The 23,212-nt window shown below is 34.5% G+C and overlaps 1 pseudogene; it reads right to left on the bottom strand.

The window, feature by feature from the left end:
• Positions 1 to 3,076: 3,076 nt before the first annotated feature.
• Positions 3,077 to 23,212, bottom strand: part of LOC149532038 (aspartate carbamoyltransferase 2, chloroplastic-like) — a 157,235-nt pseudogene continuing 137,099 nt past the window's right edge.

Below are 23,212 nucleotides of genomic sequence, written 5' to 3'. Positions count from 1 at the left end.
CCATACTCTCACCCAAATTCCAACTCCATTTGAAGCCCTTTTTGAAGCATAAAGCTTGAGCATACATCCTATCTATTTAGACAAAGCTACTCAACAAGAGAGCTTCTCATTGAGAGAGCCCATTAATGGCTCATATTCTCAATTGAGAGTTCATCTTAGTCTATCTTGAAGTTATGAATTTTGTTTAGTTTGTATAAGCTTTATTTAAATTTGGTTTATATTAGCATACTAACATTTTTCATATACATTTTTATACATCCTATCTATTTAGACAAAGCTACTCAACAAGAGGGCTTCTCATTGAGAGAGCCCATTAATGGCTCATATTCTCAATTGAGAGTTCATCTTAGTCTATCTTGAATTTTATGAATTTTGTTTAGTTTGTAGAAGCTTTATTTAAATTTGGTTTCTATTATCATACTAACATTGTTCATATACACAAGGTTGACCTTAACCTTGACCTAGTTCAAGGATAACCTCAACCCTGACCTAGGTCAGAGTCGACGTTGACCTTAACCCTAAGACCAAATTTTAGGTTCCACAGGTTTTAGAATATTGGGCTTCAAAAAGATTTATTTCCCACTTCTGGGTTAGTTGTTTCAAATTTTAGAATAGTAAAATCTTAAATTATATTTAATTTAAGTCCATTTCTATGGGTTAAGGCTTAATTGGAATTTAAATCTCCTATGTCAACCTCTCTAGAAGTTTTTGTCCTAGACTAGTATAGAAAGAAGCCTTTCTCTCTCATTTTGGGATCCATTTTTTATGAGGAGGATGTTTTTTCTATGATCCATTTTTTCTACAATGTACACTTTCATGATCAAGCATCCAAGAATTCAAACATTCAATTCATCAAGGATATCCATTGATAGCTATTGAAGGATTCAATCTCTTTGGTGCCCTCTTGTTGAAGATTCCAACTTCCTCATTCCTTCAAGTTTCTTTCTATTCCAAGATCCATTCAAGATTGGTGTTGAAGATCTAATGAAATTTATTTTAGACATCCTACATTCAATTCTACATTCATTTGGAGCATCCATACTTCTAGATTCAAGGATTTGAATCCTCCACGATGATTATAGCATAAGTAAGGTGAATAGTTCCATTTACTTTGTCTATCTATATTGCAATTTCAATTTCAAGGTTGATTCCAAACTAGTATTTGACCAAGGAAAACCCCTCATCCAACAAACACAATGATGTAGGAGCATCCTGGGTTTAAGGGCAATCTTGCATCACCCAAAAATATTTTATTTTCAGCCTTTTCTATTTTAATAAGGACTAGCAGATAGGTTGGTTACTATTTATGGGAACTTACTATTTTTAGTAAGTTTATCATATAAGCTCAGAATGTTCTTATTTTCTATAGGAAGGTTCATTTTAGAGTTGTAATCCTACCATAAAAATGCCATTGCTCAAGCATTAGTATCAGAGAAGTTATTGTAAATTTTTGGTGGAAAGATTTGTAGAAAAATCTTCAGGCTCATCATTGGAAGCTTTAGAGTGCCCGGATGAGGTCCAAAAACTCAATAGAAGGGCACTAACATGATTTTGACCCTATAGATCAAGAGCTGGAATATTTTAAAAGTGGTTATAATAGACAATTGGAGCAATGGTTCATGAGTTATGGCCTTCTGAAGTTGGGCTATTAAAATTTCTAAAATAATTTGTCAAAGATGTATTTAGCTGACTCTATGTATTGTTAGGGTCTGTCAGCACTAGGTATTAAGTTTGAGCATCTAGAACCTTCCCGGGTGGCATAAAAACTTCCTATTTAAGAAAGGCTTGAACATTGTGTAGGATAGCTCTGGGTGATAGTTGGTATTATTGTCTTGCAAATTACTATAATGAAGGCCCTCATTTAGGTTAGCATATTGCAAATGAGAATTCTATAATTCTAGATTTGCGGCAATAATAAGAAGTCCATATTTTGTTCTCACATTTTTTATTGTTTCTTTGTTTCAGTTCTGAGTTTATGGTATTAAGGGGAGTCCCCTGCATCAAGTGGTATCAAAGCTAGAGTTCTTTAGCATGTGGATAGATTAGTGACTGTAAGGCAGTTCGCACTAAGACCATGGGTTGGGCTAAGTGTGTAGATAGATTGTCAATTGTGAGATAGTTTGCATTAGGGTTTCAGTAGAAGTGTGAAAATGCCTCCATGAAGAGAGAATGGTAGAAGAGCTGCAAGTGTTACACTTGAGGGTTTTCGAGCCCTCCAAAGACAAATGCAAGAATTGGAAGAACAAATGCATAAAGGAATGAATATTCCCATAAGAGATGAAAGTGAGGATGAGGATGAAGTAGAAGAAAATGATAAATAAAAGGTAGTTCTAAACCCAGAGGAAGAGAGGCTTTTTAGGGCCATCTCCAAGATTGGAAAAAGACCTAAGTTTGAGGTGTTAGAGTAATTAGTTGTTTTCGCTTATTAATTAAATCACTTTGATTTAATTAAATAAGTTATCTATTACTCTAGTTTGCTTAAGCTATCTTGTAGGTACATATAATTAATATTTTATTAATTATATTGTGCAACCTAGCTTTTTTAGGCTTTAGGTTACCCTTTTTAGAGGATTGATCTCTTTGTATTTTTCATTATTAAGAATCCATTGAATAATATTTTTCTTCTTCTTTTGAGTTTTTCAGATCAAACCCTTGCCTCTTCTTGTCTTTTTCTTCTCCGCGACAGGTTTTCTACATGTAGGTTTTTTTGGGCTTCGTGGATTTGTTATGCACTTTTTCTCAAATCCTACATGGTATTAGAGCCAGATCTGTTATAGCTTGTTTAGAATTTGGAGAAAAAAGGAGAACAAGGGTTTGGCAGATCAGATCTGGTGTTTTTTTGGGCTTTTTTTGAGAAAACAAGGGGGTCACTAATTTTTGGAGCAGTTTGAGGCCAAATTGACCTCACGGATGGATTTAGAAGGTGTCAAAACCCTTGTTTTGATATAAAATTTGTCTGATTTGGACAACGTTGATCTAGGAGGCAAAAAGAATTTTCCTGATAGGGTTGTATGACCCCTGGCATGTAGATCGAGATGCAAAAAAATAAAAAATAAAGTTTTTTGGGCCACTCCACCTAGCGACCACCCAGGGGCCACTCGTGCACCATTGAAGGACCGCCTACACTCAGCTCACGTGTAGCTGCCACCGGCGCGCCAGCACGATAGCCACCCCTATAACCACCACCACCAATAGTGACCACCCCACCAGCGCTGCCACTAGTCAACAAAAATTGCTTCGCCCACTTGGCTCTTCTACAGAGTTGGCACAAGTTTTGGAGGGCATCTGCCACGTGGACCTTGCCATGTCACCCAGCCCAATCAGCCTGCTGCCATGTGGCCCTTTTTTTGCTGCAACAGCCTCTTGCCTGTCAAATTTTTTGTTGTGAAATGCTAATGTCAGCACTGCATCAGCACACCTACAAGCTCTCCAAGGTCCTTTTTGACCTACTCACAACTTTTTGGCTATAACTTGAGCATACGGAGGTCTTTTTTCAATTTGAAAGAAGCATCAAAAAGTTTGTTCCGAGATGGAGACAGTGGTGTAGGATTTTTTTAGTTTTGATGTAGTTTTATGACCTATTTTGTTGTTAAAGCTAGATTTCTATTTTGCACTCTGGGAGGCGTATCTTAAGCATCTGATCTCCATTTTTGGACTTCTTTATATCGCTGGAAATCTCTTTCTACACTCTTTCCAATGATGTTGGTTATTCCATATTTTTTTCCAAGCACATCCTATTCAATCTTTTGCATTTTAGCATTATGGTGCATATCTTGATTGTTTTAGGTCCAAGGATTGATTTTGTTACTTCAAATGTTTCATTTTGGGCTCTACCTTATGTTGTTTCAGCCTTATGTTTTTTTTTATCATTGTTGATATTCATTGTAAGCATCTTTATACAACACACTGAGATAAAGTGACACTCTTGCATTTCAGGATCCTTTTCATCATTGTGATTCGTTGTACTCGCACTATTTTATAAAGTGCCATGGGAACTTAGTAAAATGCCTTAAGCTCACAAAACTAAGAAATGTATAAATGTAGGATGGGTCCCGGAAACAAGGCCTAATTAGGTAGCCAATCACAAAAAAAATCTCTATAAAGAGGAGAAATAGAGAAAACCACATGGGAAAAACCTTACTCCAAAAATAAATAGCAAAGAATGTTCCAGAAGAAGGAACAAAGAGAGATCATGAAGAGAACCACTAAAGCATCAAAAGCTACAAAACTCTATCGAAAATGTTGATTTGTAGAACCGCCAAGGAAATAGAAGACACAAATTGAGCGTGTCTATATGGTAGATGATCCATCTCACCAAAATGCATAGGTAGCCATCCATTGGAATCACCTAGTATGTAGGATCAGGTACTAAATACATAGCTCACACTAATGAACCATCAAGCAAGGAAGCATAGAACAATAATATAACCCCCCCTTAAGGTAGGTGAGGTGACAGGCAGCTAAAAATAAGTTGCACTTAAGGGGGGGTATTAGAGTAAATAATTAATTAATTATTAATTATTTATTCTATTACTTAAGCTTACTTAGGTAAATGCATTTTATTAATTAGTTGTAGTCTAGGAGTTTGTTATAAGTTGTTGATAATATGAGAGTTTGTTCTCTCCTAAGTCATACTTATCCTTTCACATTGTTCGAGAAATTTCTACCTCATTTGGATGTATGCTTAGTTGTCATGCTTATCTCCTAGCATCTTCTAGCTTCTTCTACGAGATTCTTGGAGCTCTTTATATTTGAGCTCCCTCATTGTATCTTCATCATCACATTCTTGCATATTGTAAATACATATTTTCTTGTGTTTGCATACTTGTTGTCTCTTATGTCCATTCAGGGTTTTTCCCTTGCTCCACGCTCTTCTCTCCTTGGCTTCGCTTTGATAGATTTTTGCATGCAGGTGATCTTGGGTGTCTTCAGAGTTGGATTTTATCAACTCCAACATCATAGCTGTGCTAGGTTAGCTTACTTCCTAAGCTTCACTAAAGGGGGGGTGTTAGAGTAATTACTTATTTTCACTTATTAATTAAATCACCTTGATTTAATTAAATAAGTTATCTATTACTCTAGTTCACTTAAGCTATCTCGTAGGTGCATATAATTAATATTTTATTAATTATATTGTGAAACCTAGCTTTTTTAGGCTTTAGGCTACCCTTTTCGGGTTTTGATCTCCTTTTATAAGGATTGATCTCTTTGTATTTTTCATTATTAAGAATTCATTGAATAATATTTTTCTTCTTCATCTGAGTTTTTCAGATCAAACCCTTGCCTCTTCTTGTCTTTTTCTTCTCCATGACAAGTTTTCTGCATGCAGGTTTTCTTGGGCTTAATGGATTTGTTATGCACTTTCTCTCAAATCTTACATGAGGTTCTCACATTTTTAGAAAATCTTAACCTAGAAGAGCTAATCAATTGGATCAATGAACTAGAGGATTACTTTGAGTATGGAGATATTGAGGATCCAGATAGGGTCAAGTTTGTGAAGGCAAGACTGAAGAGACATGTAAAGATCTGGTAGCAAGAGGTTCAGTTGGAATGAAATAGAAAGAGAAAGGAAAAAATCACCAGATGGGATCAAATGATAGCTAAAATGAAGTGATAATTCAATCCTATGGATTATGAGCTTGATCTATTCAAGAAGATGCAAGGAATGAAGCAAGTAGGAAAATTTGTTCAAGAGTATACCAAGGAGTTCTACCAAGTTCTCATTAGAACTAGCCATACAGAAGCTGATAAGGAGAAAGTCACTCGTTATCTTAATGGGTTAAGGCCCAGCATTTAGGATGAGCTAATTCTAGTTCAGATGAATATTATTGAGGAGGCATACTAGTTTGCCCTAAGATTTGAGGAGAAATTGAGAAAGAAGTTTGATAATAAGAATAGTGGAAGAGGTCATGGTGGAAGATCTAGTGGGTGATCTTATGGAGGCCATAATGATGATCAGAAGAACAAGTATGAGGTTGAAAGTAGCAACCAGAATCAAAGAGGAAAAAATTTCAATCGTTTCCATGATAAAAATAATAAAGATCAAAGAGGAAGAGGTAGAGGACAATGATCTAGAAGAGGAGGCTTCCATGGAAAATGTTTTCACTATAGAGAAGAAGGGCATAGAGCATTTGAATGTACCCAATGCCAAGGAAGGATATATCAAAGAACAAAAGGTCAGGTGAGAGTTGCACATGTTGATGAAGATTCCAAATCCTCACATTCTAAAGATGTTGAAAGAGGAGAATTCCTAGTTAACATAAGAGTCTTGCTGAGTGGTGAGAATGAACTTGATCAAAGGAGTTTATTTTGAACCAGGTGTAGATGTGAAGATAAGTGTTGTGATGTGATCATTGATGGTGGAAGTACTAATAATCTGGTGTCAGAAATGATGGTCACCAAGTTGAAGCTAAAGACACAGAAACACCCACGTCCATACCGTATTGCTTGGCTGCAAGATGACCACAAGCTTATGGTCAATGAGTAGTGCTTAGTGAAGTTCAAGATTGGGAGCTACCAGGATGAGGTACTATGTGATATCATACCTCTGGACATATGTCATATGTTGTTAGGTAGGCCATGGTAGTTTGACAGGCATGTTGTACATGATGGGCGAGTAAATACGTACACTCTAATGATGGAGTGAAACATAAGTTGAAGCCATTGAAGGATAAAGAAGAAAAGGTATGTAGTGCTGCCAGAATATGTTTTTTTGGATGGAAAAGAGTTTCTTAAAGGTATGAAACATGAGCATATGTGTTTTTCTATAATTCCTAAAGATAGTAAAGAAGAAGTAGAGGAGGTACCTACATAAATTGGAGATATGTTGGAAGATTTTTCTGATATTGTATCAGATAGTGTACCTAATGGATGGCCTCCTATGAGGAAGATTAGTCACCAAATGGATTTGGTTCCAGAAGCCAGTTTTTTGAATAAAGAAATGCACAGAATGACACCAACAAAAAGTGAAGAGTTGAACAGGCAAGTTTATGAGTTATTGCAGAAGGAGTTAATTTGAGAGAGTTTGAGTCCATGTGATGTACTAGTAGTGTTAGCACCAAAGAAGAATGGAGAATGGAGGATGTGCATAGATTCTCATCCTATCAATAAGATCACCATCAATTATAGATTTCCTTTGCCAAGGATGGATGATATTATGAACTGTTTGAGTGGAGCTAAGTATTTCACAAAGATAGATCTGAAGAGTGGGTACCTTTAGATTCATATCAAAGAAGGTGATGAGTGGAAGATTACTTTCAAGACAAGGGAAGGACTGTATGAGTGGTTAGTCCTACCTTTTGGGCTAACCAATGCACCAAGCACTTTCGTGAGGCTCATGAATGAGGTATTAAAGGAGTTTCTAGGTAAGTTTTTCATTGTTTACCAAGATGATATATTGATCTTTAGTAAGACATTGGAAGAGCATTTGACTCATATTTGCAAGGTGTTTGAAAAGTTGAGGGGAGAAAAGTTGTTGATAAACTTGAAAAAGTACAGTTTTGTAAAGAAAGAGTTGGTGTACTTGGGATTTGTAGTCTCAAGAGAAGGTCTAAAGATGGACCTAGAGAAAGTGAAGGCTATCCTTGAATGGCCTACTTCAAGGAGTGTGAAAGAGGTAAAATCTTTTCATGGACTGGTTACATTTTATAGAAATTTCATAAGAAGTTTTAGTAGTATTTGTAGACCCTTGACTAAAACAATGAGAGGAGATAGGAAAGAGTTTAAGTGGACTATAGGAGTAGATAAGAGTTTCAATCTCTTGAAACAGAAAGTAACACTTCCTAATTTTAACAAGGTGTTTCAAGTAGACTATGATGCTAGTGGTACTACAATAGGAGCTATTTTGAGCTAGGAAGGTAGACCTATTGTTTATTTTAGTGAGAAGTTGAATGATGCAAAAAGAAAATATTCTATTTATGATCAGGAATTTTATGCTATAGTTCAAAAATTAAAGAAGTGGAGACACTATCTTCTTCCCAAGGATTTTGTTTTGTATACTGATTATCAAGCTTTGAAATATTTGAATAGTTAAGGAAAATTGAACCAAAGGCATTTAAAGTGGGTTGAGTTTTTGCAAAGTTATACATTTGTTTTGAAACATAGAGGTGGGAAGTCTAACAAAGTTGTAGATGCTCTTAGTAGAAGACAACTTTTGCTGATAGAAATGCAGATAGAGGTGGTTGGGTTCAAGGAACTTAGTACATTGTATCCAAATGATCCTAATTTTGTTGAAGCATGGAAAGCTTGTACCAAACTTGTTACACTTGACAGGACAAAGTGGTTGGATTTTATGATCCAAGATAATATGTTGTTCAAAGGAAGCCATTTGTGCATTCCAAGAAATGCAATTAGAGAGAACCTCATCAAGGAGAAGCATAGTGGAGGATTGGTTAGATATTTGGGTAGAGATAAAACTATAGCTTTGGTTGCTAAAAATTATTACTGGCCATAGTTACAACAAGTTTTGATAAAGTTTGTACAAAGTTGTTGAGTATGTCAAATGGCAAAAGGAGTGAAGTAGAATATAGGGTTGTATCAGCCATTACCTATACTAGAGAAGTTGTGGGAGGATGTCATTATGGATTTTTTTCTTGGATTACCAAGGACACATTGTGGGCAAGATTCTATTTTTGAGGTGGTTGACAGGTTTTCAAAGATGACACATTTTATTCCTTGCAAGAAGTTTAGTGAAGTTGCTCATGTAGTAGAGTTATTTTTCAGAGAAGTGGTGAGATTGCACAGTCTGCCAAAGAGTATAGTTTCAAACAGAGATACAAAATTTGTTGGTTATTTCTAGTGTACATTGTGGAAGAAGTTGAAGACAGATTTGAAGTTTAGCTCATCACATCATCCATAGACTGATGGATAGACAGAAGCTGTGAATCATAGTTTGGGAGACTTTCTTAGATGCTTGGTTGGAGATAAACCAAAAGGATGAGATATGATTTTACCATAGGTAGAATTTGCATATAATAATTTTTTCAATAGGAATACTAGTAAATCACCATTATAGATTGTTTATGGGAGTAGTCCCATAAATGTTTTTGAATTAAGGAAGTTGGATAAGGGAGAAATAAGTAGTGCTAAAGAAGAAGATTTTGTTGAACATTTGAAGACCATCCATGAGGAGGTGAGGGAGCACATCATAAAGATGAATACACAGTATAAGGCTAAGGCAGATGTGGAAAGGAGATATAAGAAATTTTATATTGGAGATGAAGTTATGGTTCATTTGAGAAAGAAGCATTTTTCAATAGGTACATATAATAAACTGAAGATGAAGAAGTTTGGACTGTGAAAGATAGTGAAGAGGCATGATTCTGGAAATGCATATGAAGTGGAGTTGCTTGCTGAATTGAATATTTCACTAGTATTTAATATTTTAGATTTGATAGAGTATTATGAAGGATGTGATGGAGATGAAGTTGTAGAAGTGCAGTGGAGCATTCCAATAGCTAATTCAGCTACAAAGGATATTGAGGAGATACTAGACAGTCTTGTTGGAAAAAGTACCAAAAATAGAACTTATAAGGAATATCTAGTCAAATGGAAAGGAAGACCAGTTAAGGATTCATCATGGCTAGCAAAGGTGAAGGTAAACCATCTTGGTTTCCTCTAAACCCCTGAGATGTGACAAGGTCACTTCTCAAATTACCCTGGGTGTCTGATGCAGGAGCATCCTGGGTGTAAGGGCAATCTTGCATCACCCAAAAATATTTTATTTTCAGCCTTTTCCATTTTAATAAGGACTAGTAGACAAGGTGGTTACTATTTATGAGAACTTAATATTTTTAGTAAGTTTGTCATATGAGCTCAAAATGTTCTCATTTTCTACAAAAAGGTTCATTTTAGAGTTGTAAGCCTACCATAAAAATTCCATTTCTCAAGCATTAGTATTAGAGAAGTTATTGCATATTTTCAGTGGAAAATTTTGCAAAAAGTTCTTTAGGCTCACTGTTGGAGGCCTTAGAGTGCTCGGATGAGGTTCGAAAACTCAACAGAAGGGTGCTAGCACAGTTCCAAGCCTGTAGATCAGAAGCTGGTGTTTTTGAAAAGTGGTTATAATAGCCAATTGGAGCAACAGCTTGTGAGTTATGGCCTTCTAAAGTTGGGCTATTGAAATTTCTAAAATAATTTGTCAAATATATATTTGGCTGACTCTATGTGTATTGTTAGGGTCTGTCAGCCCTAGGTATTAAGTTTAAGCATCTAGAACCTTTCTGAGCAACATAAAAATTGCCTATTTAAGAAAGGCCCAAACATTGTCTAGGACAACTCTGGGTGATAGTTGGCAGCACTACCTTGCAAATTACTGTAATGAAGGTACCCATTTGGGTTAGCATATTGTAAATGAGAATTTTGTAATTCCACATTTGTGACAATAATAAGAAGTCCATATTTTGTTCTTGCATTTTCTATTATTTCTTTGTTTAAGTTATGAGTTTATGGTATTAAGGGGAGTCCCTTGCATCACACAACTAATTTTTTTCAAGAGCAAGTGTGGGGCATTGAATATCAGTGCATATTTGACTACCCTTTTCTGTAAACTTTCAAGTTTCACAAACAAAATTTCTATGAGAGCAGTGCAGCTTAAGGTAAAAAATAAAGGGGTAAGATATTACTCGACTTTAGGTCAAGGTCAAGCTTCTTCAAAAAGAAAAAAGGTTTCTCAATTTTTTGTATTTCTATATTTCTAGTTCAAATTTGGTTGTAGGATTTCCCGAAACTACACACAGACATCAAAAAAATAGCATTTTCCATATTTACCCTACTTTAAGGTTAGTATTTATTTTCAATTCAATCAAGATTTCAATACATATCTTCTATAACAAAATATAAGGTTTTCTTCTTTATTCATATTCTTCATAGATTGATTCTTTTGTGCAATTAACCTTTTTGATTGATCAATTTGGATCTCTCCTTTGGGAATTTGGATTTAGAGGTAGATCTTCTATTTCTTTCACCCCTCTACATTTTGATAAACACTTTTTGTTCATCATACATTATGGTGAGCACTCATTGTGGATCATACAGGCCCTAAACCTTTCTAGGAAAATATTACACACTCACATTAGCTATTTTTTAATGATATATTTATGATGGCATACTCCTCTACAAGAAAATAAAAATATATCAATAAGGTTTTTAATCTCTATGAGGAATATTTTGGGTAAATGGTGAATGCAAAAATAATCAAATCTTAAAATCAATCATAGGAAAAGAATCATTATAGCCCAATCTACCACAAGGGTACACAAACTATTGATAAAGGATAGATAACTAAATTCAAAAATCGACCAAAACCATCATCACATACCAAGTCAAAAAAAAATACCAAGTAAAAATTAAGTATCAATACCAAAGACAATCACTAAAAGGATATCCACATCCAAATAGAATGTCAAGTGTCAAAAACACAATAACTAATAGATAAACGAATGCCATCGATGAGAGTAAAATACAAATCAATAAGTCCAACAATAAATACACCACCAGAGGAAAATATAAATTCTACTTAGGATCCTCAAGCTACACATTGAGGAGTCACATCACATGCTCAAACTACTTGAGTTACCTAGATTGGTCTCTCACTAGACCTCAGACCCTCAAGCATTGAGCTACCCCAGACTGGTCACTCTAGACCCCATACCCTCAATGTGACACATGCAGAACCAAAAATACCCTCTCATGAAGATAAGGATCACTAATCATACCTCTCACAAGGTACCATCTCATTCCCATCCTTAGCCTATACAAACACTCAAGGAATGGGATAGGCAAAATCTTAATTTATCTTTTTAATGTGAGTCTAAAGATTTGTATTACTAGGTTATCACTTATTACACACCCTATAGTAGGTTACCTTGGTACTAACCATTTTTCTTCTTAGACCCCTATTGTAAGCCAACCCCATAGAAATGTACCTAAAAAACCTCTCCTAATTTCATGAACGAAAAGTTTCTCTCATACGAAAAAATCAATAAGGATCAAATTTGGTTCCATGATAGGCAACCCGAAAAAGCATTGGTTCTCAAACCCAAGTCATCATAATTACTCATCAAAATAAAACTCATAAACATAAATCTTAATTAAAATCATAGGGTACATCATGACATCCAATCATATAAACATAATAAAATAAATCTTAACAGAAGCCTTTGGTGTACATCTTCATTGGCCATCTAACCAATTCACCTAAAAATCATCACAAAATAAAAACATCACAATAAAAATCTAAATTCATCACAAAAAAATACACAAAGTCTCATGTAAACACATATAAGATATGAGGTCTCATCATATATTTTCAATTTAATTGTTTCAAAAGGTTAATTTGGCCATAGAAAAATGTCTATTTTTCATAATACTATACTTTTTATGAGTTGAAAAATTTTATCCTACAATTAATCAGATCTCAAAATATATTAATATACACTCACAATATGTATATTCATTATTATAATCTAATAATATTTTTATATTCAAAATAAAAATTACTATATAAGGATTTTAAATTAATTAACTTTAAAAAATAAAAGAATCTTTATTTACTAATATTGAAATTAAATAGAAATCTTATGTCTCATTAAGGTGTCATTTAGCTCTATAATCTTTCCACTTCCTTCTCCCTTCCATGGGATCCTCCCTTATATGGAGAATGAATATCTCCATGTTTCCCCCATTTTGTAATCCAAAGTTCCCCCATATTAGAAGTCCCCAGTTCCAAGTTATCAGAAAAATAAGAAGAAAATCCTTTAAAATGCTAGAAGTTTCATTTTTATATCAACACTAGACCACAAAAAGCACAACCCTTTGATAATGACAAGAAGTGAGAGGTGAGATTGATCCATAAGGAAAAATAAATCTCCCATAATCCATGTCATTTCCCTTAATCAAGATCTCCCACATCTTTCAACATTTTCTTGAAACCCTAAAGTGGTGTTGTTGATGATAGAAGGGTATCCCTAATACAAAATAAAAATAAAATAATATATTTTAATTAAAGTGAGTTAAATTTTATTGAATGGATTAATTATATAAAACAATTATATTTTAGGGCTTTTAGAAACAAAAACCCTAAAGGGAGTCAACGCTCTATATTAGACGTTTTTGGGTCATTATTTCACACAGAGCTTTTTGTGGTGCAATTATCAAAATTTTGGAGCAAAATGAAATTTGGAAGCTTTAAATGGTCTTGCTTTAGCAAGGTTTTCACCAAGTTGTCAGATTGTTAGCATCAAAATAAGGTAGGGTTTGAAACCAAAACCTATAATAGTAAATTTCATTCAAAAAGATTTGTATTCTTCATGTGTACTGGGTGATTGAAATTGATTTTCATTCTACTTTACTAGTTTTGAACTAACAAAATTAAACTCCATTTCTTAATTGAATGAATTAGATAACTTATTCATTATCAAACCCTTATTAGTTTTTCTAGAGAAAAAAATATAGGGAAAACAAATTAGATCAACTAGGGTTGATTGAAAAGTTGCATAGATTAAATCTACAAATTTGATTATATTCCTCTCTTTAAATAAAAAATTTGGCTTGCTGGAAAAAAAATTGTCCATCAAGGTACTGTAGCAAAAACCATTAAAATGTGTATATGTGTGTGTGTATTTTTTTAAATAATAAAAAATATTTTTTTTGGAGGGGATTTAACCCCCCAGTCGACAACACTTGGTGTACATGGTTGCCTTAGCAAACCACATCACCATCGTGGGGTTTTATTTTAAAAAATAATAATTATATTTTAATTAAAATTTTATGTTACTTTAATTAGTTTTTAAATTTATTAAATTTTACTAAATTATTAATTATTAATTATTTTATCATTAATCTTGGAATAATCAAATGGAAAGAGTACTTCTGAGAGGGGGGATGAATTAGAAGTAACACACTTTAACCTTTTCAAATCCTTTAAAACAAATAACTAAAAGTAAACTGCATGCATGTAAACATATTAAATAAACATAAAGTAAACACATGCATCAAAACATGACATCAAAATTTGATAACCCAGAAACCCTCCAAGAATAAGAAGGTAAAACTAGGATGGGGATTATACCCACTAAATCACTGCAGTAATAATTGTTTGACCACTTCTGATGGTCTGCCTTGTGAAATGCCTACCTTGTTAAAGGTTTTACACTATGTCAATAGTGACCTGGTTAGAGGATTTACAAACACTTCACATGAAGTGCCACCCTATTAAAGGATTTCGTCACCTCTTCAAAGGATCTACAAAATAGCTATTAAGCTAACTTATCATCATAGGATTTTCACAATCTAATACAATTGCTAGAGAGTATTAGAAATCTTTGACCTAATTTCTCACAATCTTCAATTTCTTATTTTAGGCACTTGATCTACTTATTATGGTGTGATCCTTGCTTGATTTTATATTTTTTCGTAGCCCTTGTTCTATTTTGATCAACTAGATAAGTAATTGCTGCTCAATTCACTAAGTCTGTGATGCCCCTGTTGTTTGCCCTATTTTTTAGTTTTTCTATCTGCTTAGCAACTTCCTTAACTTCTATTCAAAAACATGAAATCATGGGTTCTAAGCCTTCTTATAAAGTATTTATAGACTTCAAGTTAGGTATGGATCTATGATCCATATTGAATCTTTAATTGTAGTTCATTCCTTGCACTTTTCTCATTGGTTGCATGCCTTCTCCATTTTTCTTACTGGCTACATGCTGATTGCATAGGAAATATAAAAGATTCATTCTTATCCTTATTATCCTTTGGAATCCTTCTATGTCAGCTCAAAAAATGGTTTACATCTGAGTTTGTGAAGCCACAAACTCATATGTTGATTTTGTGTTACTCGATACATATTGGATTACTGGTGTTCGACACATGTTTGATCCTAGGTGCTCGGCACATGCATAGTTCAGGCTCACTTAGCACATGAAGCATTCTGACTTGATCAACATCAACTATGACTTGGAACCTATATATCACTCAACACCTATATAATGCTAGACACCTAAAGTCACTCGACACCTGTTGGAATTCTCACTCGGCACATATTGTAGCTCGGCATACATAATGTACTCAGCTTCTATGTAAAAAGTGGTTAAGTGTGTCGACACTCAAATGTCAAAACCATTCTAAGACCAACAATCTCTCCCTTTGACATGAGTGTCGAAAACACTTAACTAAGCTTTATGCTTGATTTCATGAGTATAGTATTCACTCTACTTGGCAAAATTTCAAAAACTTGTTCAAAATTTTGTAAGGAACAATATAGCTTATAATTCTTATAACTCCCCCTGAGCTGATTGTGCCTTGTCTATTCTTGCAACCAAAATTTTGTGCTAAATGTACCTAATATTCTTACCTGGTATTCATTTCCTTTTCCCTATTTCTATAATCTATACCTGCTTGCTGAGCTATTATGTCTGTTATGTCTGCACTTGCAAGTTTTATTCATATCTCCCCCAAAACATTATTTCTCCTCCTCACTATTTACACATTAAGTCGTATCTCCCCCTTTTTGCCTATCTGCAATCTTTTCACTTTTTATTCTCCAAAAGAATGAATGAAAGAATGTAATTACTAGAATACTTAGTATTCTCCCCCTTTGTCATATTTTCCTTATTTTTATTTCTCCCCCTAAACATTATATCTATCTCCCCATTTTTGATACTTGTATCAAAGGGTGCTAAGGAGTAATACCATATTTTGCCAAAATTGTGTTGTTTACATCCATTATCATCTGAAGAGCTGCATCCCATTCTCCAAAGAAATGTCTAGTGACTTATGCTAGATGGAAATCTCTGTAGCAAGATGTACAAGTCCATCTAATGTAGAAAGATTAGGATCTTTCTTTAAAACAATTTTAGCATAGACTTGTTCTTTATGGAAGACATCCAAATGTGGCATAATGGAGGATTGAATCTACATCAATTTGGCCTTTGTATTGGCTTCTTCACTTGTGAGTGTAGCTAACTCTCTTTGAGTGTGAAGCGATTGGGAAAAATGATTCTCACTTTGAGCTAGATCTCTTGGTAATTGCATGCTAGAAATCCTAAGATTTCTCTCCAAGCTCAATATCTTTGGCCTGTCTCCTGTGTGAAATTGGAAAAATCACACAACTTTTTGTACGATGAGAAAATGTTCTCAAGTACAGTTTTGACCTTTTCAATTTTCTTGGCCAATTCTACCTATGCAATATGCCACTAGATATTTTCTCATTCACCTTCCCTTGAAACTTCCTCTCAGACCACTCCATAAGTTTGATGTTGGTGTCCTAGTCTTCAATTGTCACCTAGTCAACTATATCTGATAATTGTTCTAGTATAGACTTGGACTCTTCTGGTGACTGCAAGATAAAGACATCCATAAAGATGTATTTTATCTCAAGTAGTGCTTGCTTATGTTTATATTCCTTTCTAAGTATTTATTGTCTTCTCCTTCTATTTAATGCATCCTAAATTTCTCTAATCTGCTCCATGGTGATAGTCTTTGATTCATAAGAAGGTATTACTATCTCTTCATCTAGCTCAGGGTCTCCATAGTGAATTACCCTAGTAACCTTTGTAGTACTCGAGCTTGGTGTGGAGATTTACAAAGGTATGATTTCAGTGCTTAGCTTCTGAAGATTTTTTGTAGGAGTGCCTATTTTTGGTATCTCTGCCAATGTCTAAGTAGCAGCCTACTCCTCTTCCTTTGGTGTATCCTCCTTCTCCTCATCTATTTTCCCTTAATCAGTCACATTTATCTAAGGTGTACCTTGGAGTTGTACTATAGGATCAGATGTAGCAATCTATCTTGGTTGTCATGTTTTTGTTCCATTCTCTACTTCACTCTGCATGGTATCACCTATTCTTGATGTATCAATTGTTGGAAATGGTGGTGGAAGAATTAAAATTTGAGTACTAGTAGTTGTATATATGAAAGGTGGTTCTTGTGGTTTAACCTTGTCTCTTTTTAGTTCTGCTACTACCTTCTGTAACTCATCTACACTCACCAATATAGGATTTGTGCATAATTGTGCCTATAGAGTGGATTGGTGAAGAATCTTGGAGAGATCCCTTGTAGTTAAGGGATTGATGTTCTGAGCAGAATTGTCAGGAAAATCCTTGATTGTTATAGTGTCTGCAAGTGTGATGGTTACATGAGGAGGGCTAGGGGGTGTCATTTGTGTGTCTTGCACACTATGTTCTTCTTGTTGTTGTTGCTCAGCTATTTCCATTTCATCTCCCTTTTGTGTTTTCTCTTCTCCTTTTTCCATATCCTCTTCCTCTTTCTTCTCTTCATCTCCTTTCTTCTCTTCTTCTCCTTTTGTTGTTTTCTTCTCTTCTTCCTTCTCTTCTATTTTATTTTCCTCCTCCACTACTTTGGCTTCCTTTTCCTTCTCACTAGCTTTAGCCTTATTTACATCCTTATCCTATCCCTATTTTTCATCTTTATCATTAGTTGATATTTATATTGACTTCCACAATTGTGTGGACTTATTTACTAAATCTTACATTTTATTTTGCAGAATACTGAAGGCTCTATATTTTGGTGCAAATTTTCCACCATGTTTCTTAGTAGCCTTAGTAATTTTACCTCTTGTCAGATCAATCATCACTTGGGCTAGGGTAGATTCACTAATCTCCTTCTCCATTTTGAGATAATAATGCCATTTATTTTCAACTATCTCATATAACTACCTAGGCATGGTATTGTCTAGCTCTAGAGGTGTGTTCTTAAATTCAGCCATCATGGTATACATTGATTCCTCTATCTTATTTTGTTCTTCTCTACTTAATTTTTCAAATTCGAGGCTTTTCAAATCAGTCAAATCTAAATTCTTAATATTTTCACAAATTTTGTCCATTGCAGATTTGGGAGGATGGCTTACCACTCTAAATTGGTTGATATCCTTTTATTCTATTCTCTCCTCATCATCAGTGTTTGGCTATGCTACATACTTTCTTCTTTTCTTTGGCACTTCATCAGTCTATTCAGTGGCCTTCTTCTTCTCTTTTGTTTCCTCTTTGGCCTTTTGTGTGGATTCCCTTGTGGTAGTTCTTGTTACTGGTGCTTTTGGTTTGGCTTGTGTTGTTCCTGTAGACTTCTTTGCTTTAGGCTAGGCTAGAGGCTAAGTTTTAGCCTTTCTTTTCTTTGACTTGGCTTTTGTAGGTGCTTCCTTGGCTTATTCTTCCTCGTCACCTTCCTCCTTATCTTCTCCTAAGCCCTAGGTCAATTCCATTGGGCCTTGCCCTTGTTCTTCTTCTTCATTCTCACCTTCTTCTTCTTCCTCCTCTTTAGCACTTTCTGCCCCTTCAATATTTGCACCAAATTTCTTCTTTATTTTCTTCACCATTTTATCCTTCTTATTTATGGTAGAGGTTTTTTTAGTTCCATATCTACTTTGGAACATATAACATCATATGTTCCAAAATGGGGTGCCTCTTTATCAATCTCTTCTACAAGAAATGTTGTGATTGTTGCTGAGGCTTCATCCACATCAAGTTCATAACCTAATGGCCTTAGCCATCTCACCCTTGGAACTGTTACTTATATGTAAGTTTAGTCAATGTCTACCAAGAACATATTTCATTGATATGTTTTTCCACTAGAGAAATTGGTATTCTCACTCTTTGTTTCATGGATTTCTTAAAATCCTCAAAATAGCTTGTCACTTGTGCTTCAATTTGTCACCCATTTGATCGATGTACTCATTGATTTGATTGATTGCAGTTTTGCTTGGATCCTAGTTTACCTTTCTAATTGATGGAAACTCTTCCATGACCTAGAAAAATATGCACACAAGAACTAAACCAAATTTTCATTGAGCACCTTTTGTCCTTCTTATTGATCCTAGGTTCTCATTTATTTGTTGCAACATCAGTTCTGCTAGATCATATATATGATCTTTCTTTACAAGCTTATAGGATACATCAACAGAAATGCATGGTACACTATTTAATCTATTAGATTGGTAAAATTTGTGAGAAATCACTCTCACTGCAAAATCTAGAAGAGGATTTGTTACAGTATCAATTGTCATACCCCTCTTATTCCACTTATCCCTTGTATTCCTTTCAATAATTTATTTTCAATCAATTCTCAAGATCTTAGGCTAATCTAGGGTTGGAAAAACTATAACCCTATGCACTATCTTGTTTTTTTATTTTAACTAGTCCTATTTCTAGCCACAGACATCCATTGTGTATCCTGCTTAAAAAAATTCTTATCCACTCTATTTTAAAATCTGTAGGGTAAACTAGGGCATGGGTTAAACCCTTCTTCTTGACTATTTGAAATTTGTCCTTCAATATTTTGTTATCACACAGTTTATCATATGCTTGAAAAATCTCAAGGTCGCCTATAGCCCCTATCTCGTAGTTGTAACACTTCCTTACATCCTACACTATGACAACCTAGGGTGGAATTATGGACAACATGCTGGCAAGGTCATTCTTGTAGGCGACCTCGAGAATGGGTCTAAACTTAGGTTGTTTTACTTCATTACTAACCAGCTAGACCTCATGACTTTCCTTTCCCTTGGGGTTCTTAGAACTAGAAGCCATTATAATGATCTAGGGTTTCAATATATTAAAACTTTAACACCGTGTAGCTCGGCACTTGATAAATATCTTAGATTGACAAAATTTATGCTGAATCACTATTGAAATCAATGCAAATGGCTTCAAGGTTGTTGTTTGATCTCTTATACACTCTTTTCATTTTTTCTCTGCAATCGAATGGCGTAAAAATGATCAAAAATTGACCTTATACCTTTCAAAACCTAGCATTAAATACTTAGTGCATATACTATAAACTTGGCACTTGAAGATTTCAATATGACTTGGCTTCCATTGAATTTCATTCACTCAGCTTCCATTAGATTTCCACTTCACTCGGCTTCCATTGATATTTCTCAACTCGGCATCAACCATTAACTTTATTGCTACTACCAACTTAGCATGCACTGGAGCTTTACTCAACATCTGAGGACAACTCAGAAGTATTTGCAAAAACTTCAAATTTTGACTTGACATTTTTGCTAATGCTGATTTCTTCTTTGTAGTACTTCTTTATCTTGGGATTGATGTATAATATAACTTTGTATATCACTCCCATACACCTCTCCTTGCTTAGTTGGATGAGATGTGACCACTTGACCTCTTGGGTGAAGTGATCCCTCCATTTGATGTGCTGCACTCATCTTTCTTTTTCCAAGCCTTGTTCATTGTCCCTTTGATGTGTTCCACATTAACTTTCTCTTTTCCTTTGTTGACTTCTAACTTGGGTGTTTTTGACTTTGTTGGGCATTTCCTATTGATATGACCAATCTTTAAGCAACTAAAACATGTGGTTTAACTCAACCATCTGTTGTAGTTCCCTCTAAAATGTATTTTTATACAATTCTCAGGAACATGCCCATACTCCTAATAGTAATGACAACTATACTTGGTGTTATAGTCCCAATTGTAGTGATGACCATGGTTATTTCCCTTTGTAGGTTGATTGGGTGTCCACATAGGCTTTGATCTACACTCAAATGCTCTATTTCCATATTTCTTGTAGTTGTAGTACTGACCATCAAATCTTGGTGTCCTCATGGTCTTGGTTCTGAATTCATGTCCTTGCATTTTGCACTTGTGACAAAAGCTTTCCTTTTTAAGCTGATCATGTTGATGGCCATTCTTGCTCCTGCATACGTTATAGGTATGTCCCTTTTTACCACAAAAATGGCAAGTGGGTTTAGTGTTCTTACCTTTGTTACTCTATTCTTCTACAGTCTCTGATGATTCTCCTTGTTCAGTGTTGGTGTAACCAAGTCCTGAGGTATCATTACTAGTCCTTGGTGATTTCAGTAGCTACTCAAAGGACTTGATAGACTCATTGGGTTTGTTGAAGCTTTCTGCAACTTCTTTCTCTCTTTTGAGGTCATTTTGCAATTGATCAATTTGTATCTTCTATCTTGAGATCTCAATGTCTTTCATATTTAGCTCATGATGTGCATTCATCATCTGGCTTAAGGTGTCAAGCTGCATGTTTGAGATTCTTTCAAACTCAATTGTCTTCTCCTCCAGTCTATTGGTAAGATTTCTCTTGTCATCTTCTATCATAAACTTGTCTTCACTGGCTTTCTTCTTTTCTTCAGTCACTTCACAAAGCATTATGGCTTGTGATTCTTGTTCAAGCTTGAGTATTATGATTTCTTCTGCTTGAGCTCTATTCTTCTCCATTAATTCAGCTGTTATTGTATTAAATTCTTTAGAATCTCCATTTGAAAACACTTGTGTGGTGTCAATCTCCTTATAGTGTATGTCATTTTCAGCTATGGCTATATCCTACCTTCTTTTCAAGGACTTTCTCAATTCTTTGCTGGCTTCCTCCAATTTGTGTAGAGTGAGGTGCACATCAATCACTTGATTGCCTATGATCTTCCCAAGTTTGAAGACTTCCATCTTTAGATCTTTTGTCTAAGTTGTTAGGCTTCTCCTTGTGAGAACCTTGCTCTGATACAAATTTTTGGAATAATCAAATGGGAAGAGTACTTCTAAGAGGGGGAGGTGAATCAAAAGTAACACACTTTAACCTATTCAAATCCTTTAAAACAAATAACTAGAAGTAAACTGCATGCATGTAAACATATTAAATAAACATAAAGTAAACACATGCATCAACACATGACACCAGAACTTGATAACCCAGAAACCCTCTAGGAATAAGAAGGTAAAATTAGGGTGGGGATGATACCCACAAAATCACTATAGCAATAATTGCTTAACCACTTCTGATGGTCTGTCCTATGAAAGGCATGCCCTATTAAAGGCTTTACACTGTGTCAATAGTGACCTGGTTAGAGGATTTACAAACACTTTACATGAAGTGCCACCTTGTTAAAGGATTTACTCACCTATTCAAAGGATCTACAAAATAGTTGTTAAGCTAACCTATCATCATAGGATTTTCACAATCTAATACAATTGCTAGAGAGTATTAAAAATCTTTGACCTGATTTCTTACAATCTTCAATTGCTGATTTTAGGCACTTGATCAGCTCATTTTGATGTGATCCTTGCTTGATCTAATATCTATTTGTAGCCCTTGTTCTATTCTGATCAATTGGATATGTAATTGTTGCTCAATTCACTAAGTTTGTGATGCCCCTGTTGTTTGCCCTATTTTGTAGTTTTACTATTGACTTAGAAACTTCCTTAACTTCTATTCATCAACATGAAATCATGGGGTCTAAGCCTTCTTATAAAGTCTTCATAGACTTAGGATTAGGTATGGATCTATGATCCACATTTAATCTTTAATTCATGCTCATTGCTTGCACTTTTCTCATTGGTTGCATGCCTTCTCCAGTTTTCTTATTGGTTGCATGTTGATTGCATAGGAAATATATAAGATTTTTTCTTATCCTTATTATCCTTTGGAATCCTTCTATGTCAACTCAAAAAATAATTTTCATCTAAGTTTGTGAAGCCACAAACTCATATGTTGATTCTACATTACTCAGCACATATTGGATTACTAGTGCTCGACACATGTTTGATCCTAGTTTTCTTGGCACCTATTTCATTCTGTCTTGCTCAGCAAATGCAGAGTTCTGGCTCACTCGGCACATGAAGCACTCTGACTTGCTTGGTATCAACTATTACTTGACACCTATATATCACTTGTCACTTGTATAATGCTCAACACCTGAAGTCACTTGGCACCTGTTGGAATTCTAGCTTAGCACATATTGTAGCTCAGCATACATAGTGTACTCTACTTCTATGTAAAAAGTGGTTAAGTGTGTTGACACTCAAATGTCAAAACCATTCTGAGACCAATAATTAAAAATATATTTTATTTAAAATATGTTTAAATTATAATTTATTCATTTAAAATTTTATTGTTATATACTAAAAATTAGTTTATATTAAATTTAACCATAGTTTTAAATTGTAAAAAATTATTCTTAGGATTGCTATATTGGAATATTATTATTTAATCTAATGAAGTTTTGATATTTAAATAGATTAATTTAAACATGATGACTTTATTGATTTATAACTTTTGGTTTTGTTTGTGAATACAATTTTGAATAGATTTAAATATTTAGTCATAGAGACATTATTTAATTTTGGAATCATGTACAACTTGATGTTTAAAAAATGTGTTCTAGTGACCAAACCAGGCTTCTAAAAATAAAAAATTTCAACCATGTGATTTGGATACCTATGTTTCTTCTTGTGTGTTA

This window comes from Cupressus sempervirens, chromosome 11 (genome assembly GCF_028749045.1).
Source record: "Cupressus sempervirens isolate cs-2001-9-10 chromosome 11, ASM2874904v1, whole genome shotgun sequence".
Lineage (NCBI taxonomy): Eukaryota > Viridiplantae > Streptophyta > Pinopsida > Cupressales > Cupressaceae > Cupressus > Cupressus sempervirens.
Note: the sequence above shows the minus strand (reverse complement) of the source record. Positions and strands in the feature narration are given on the sequence as shown.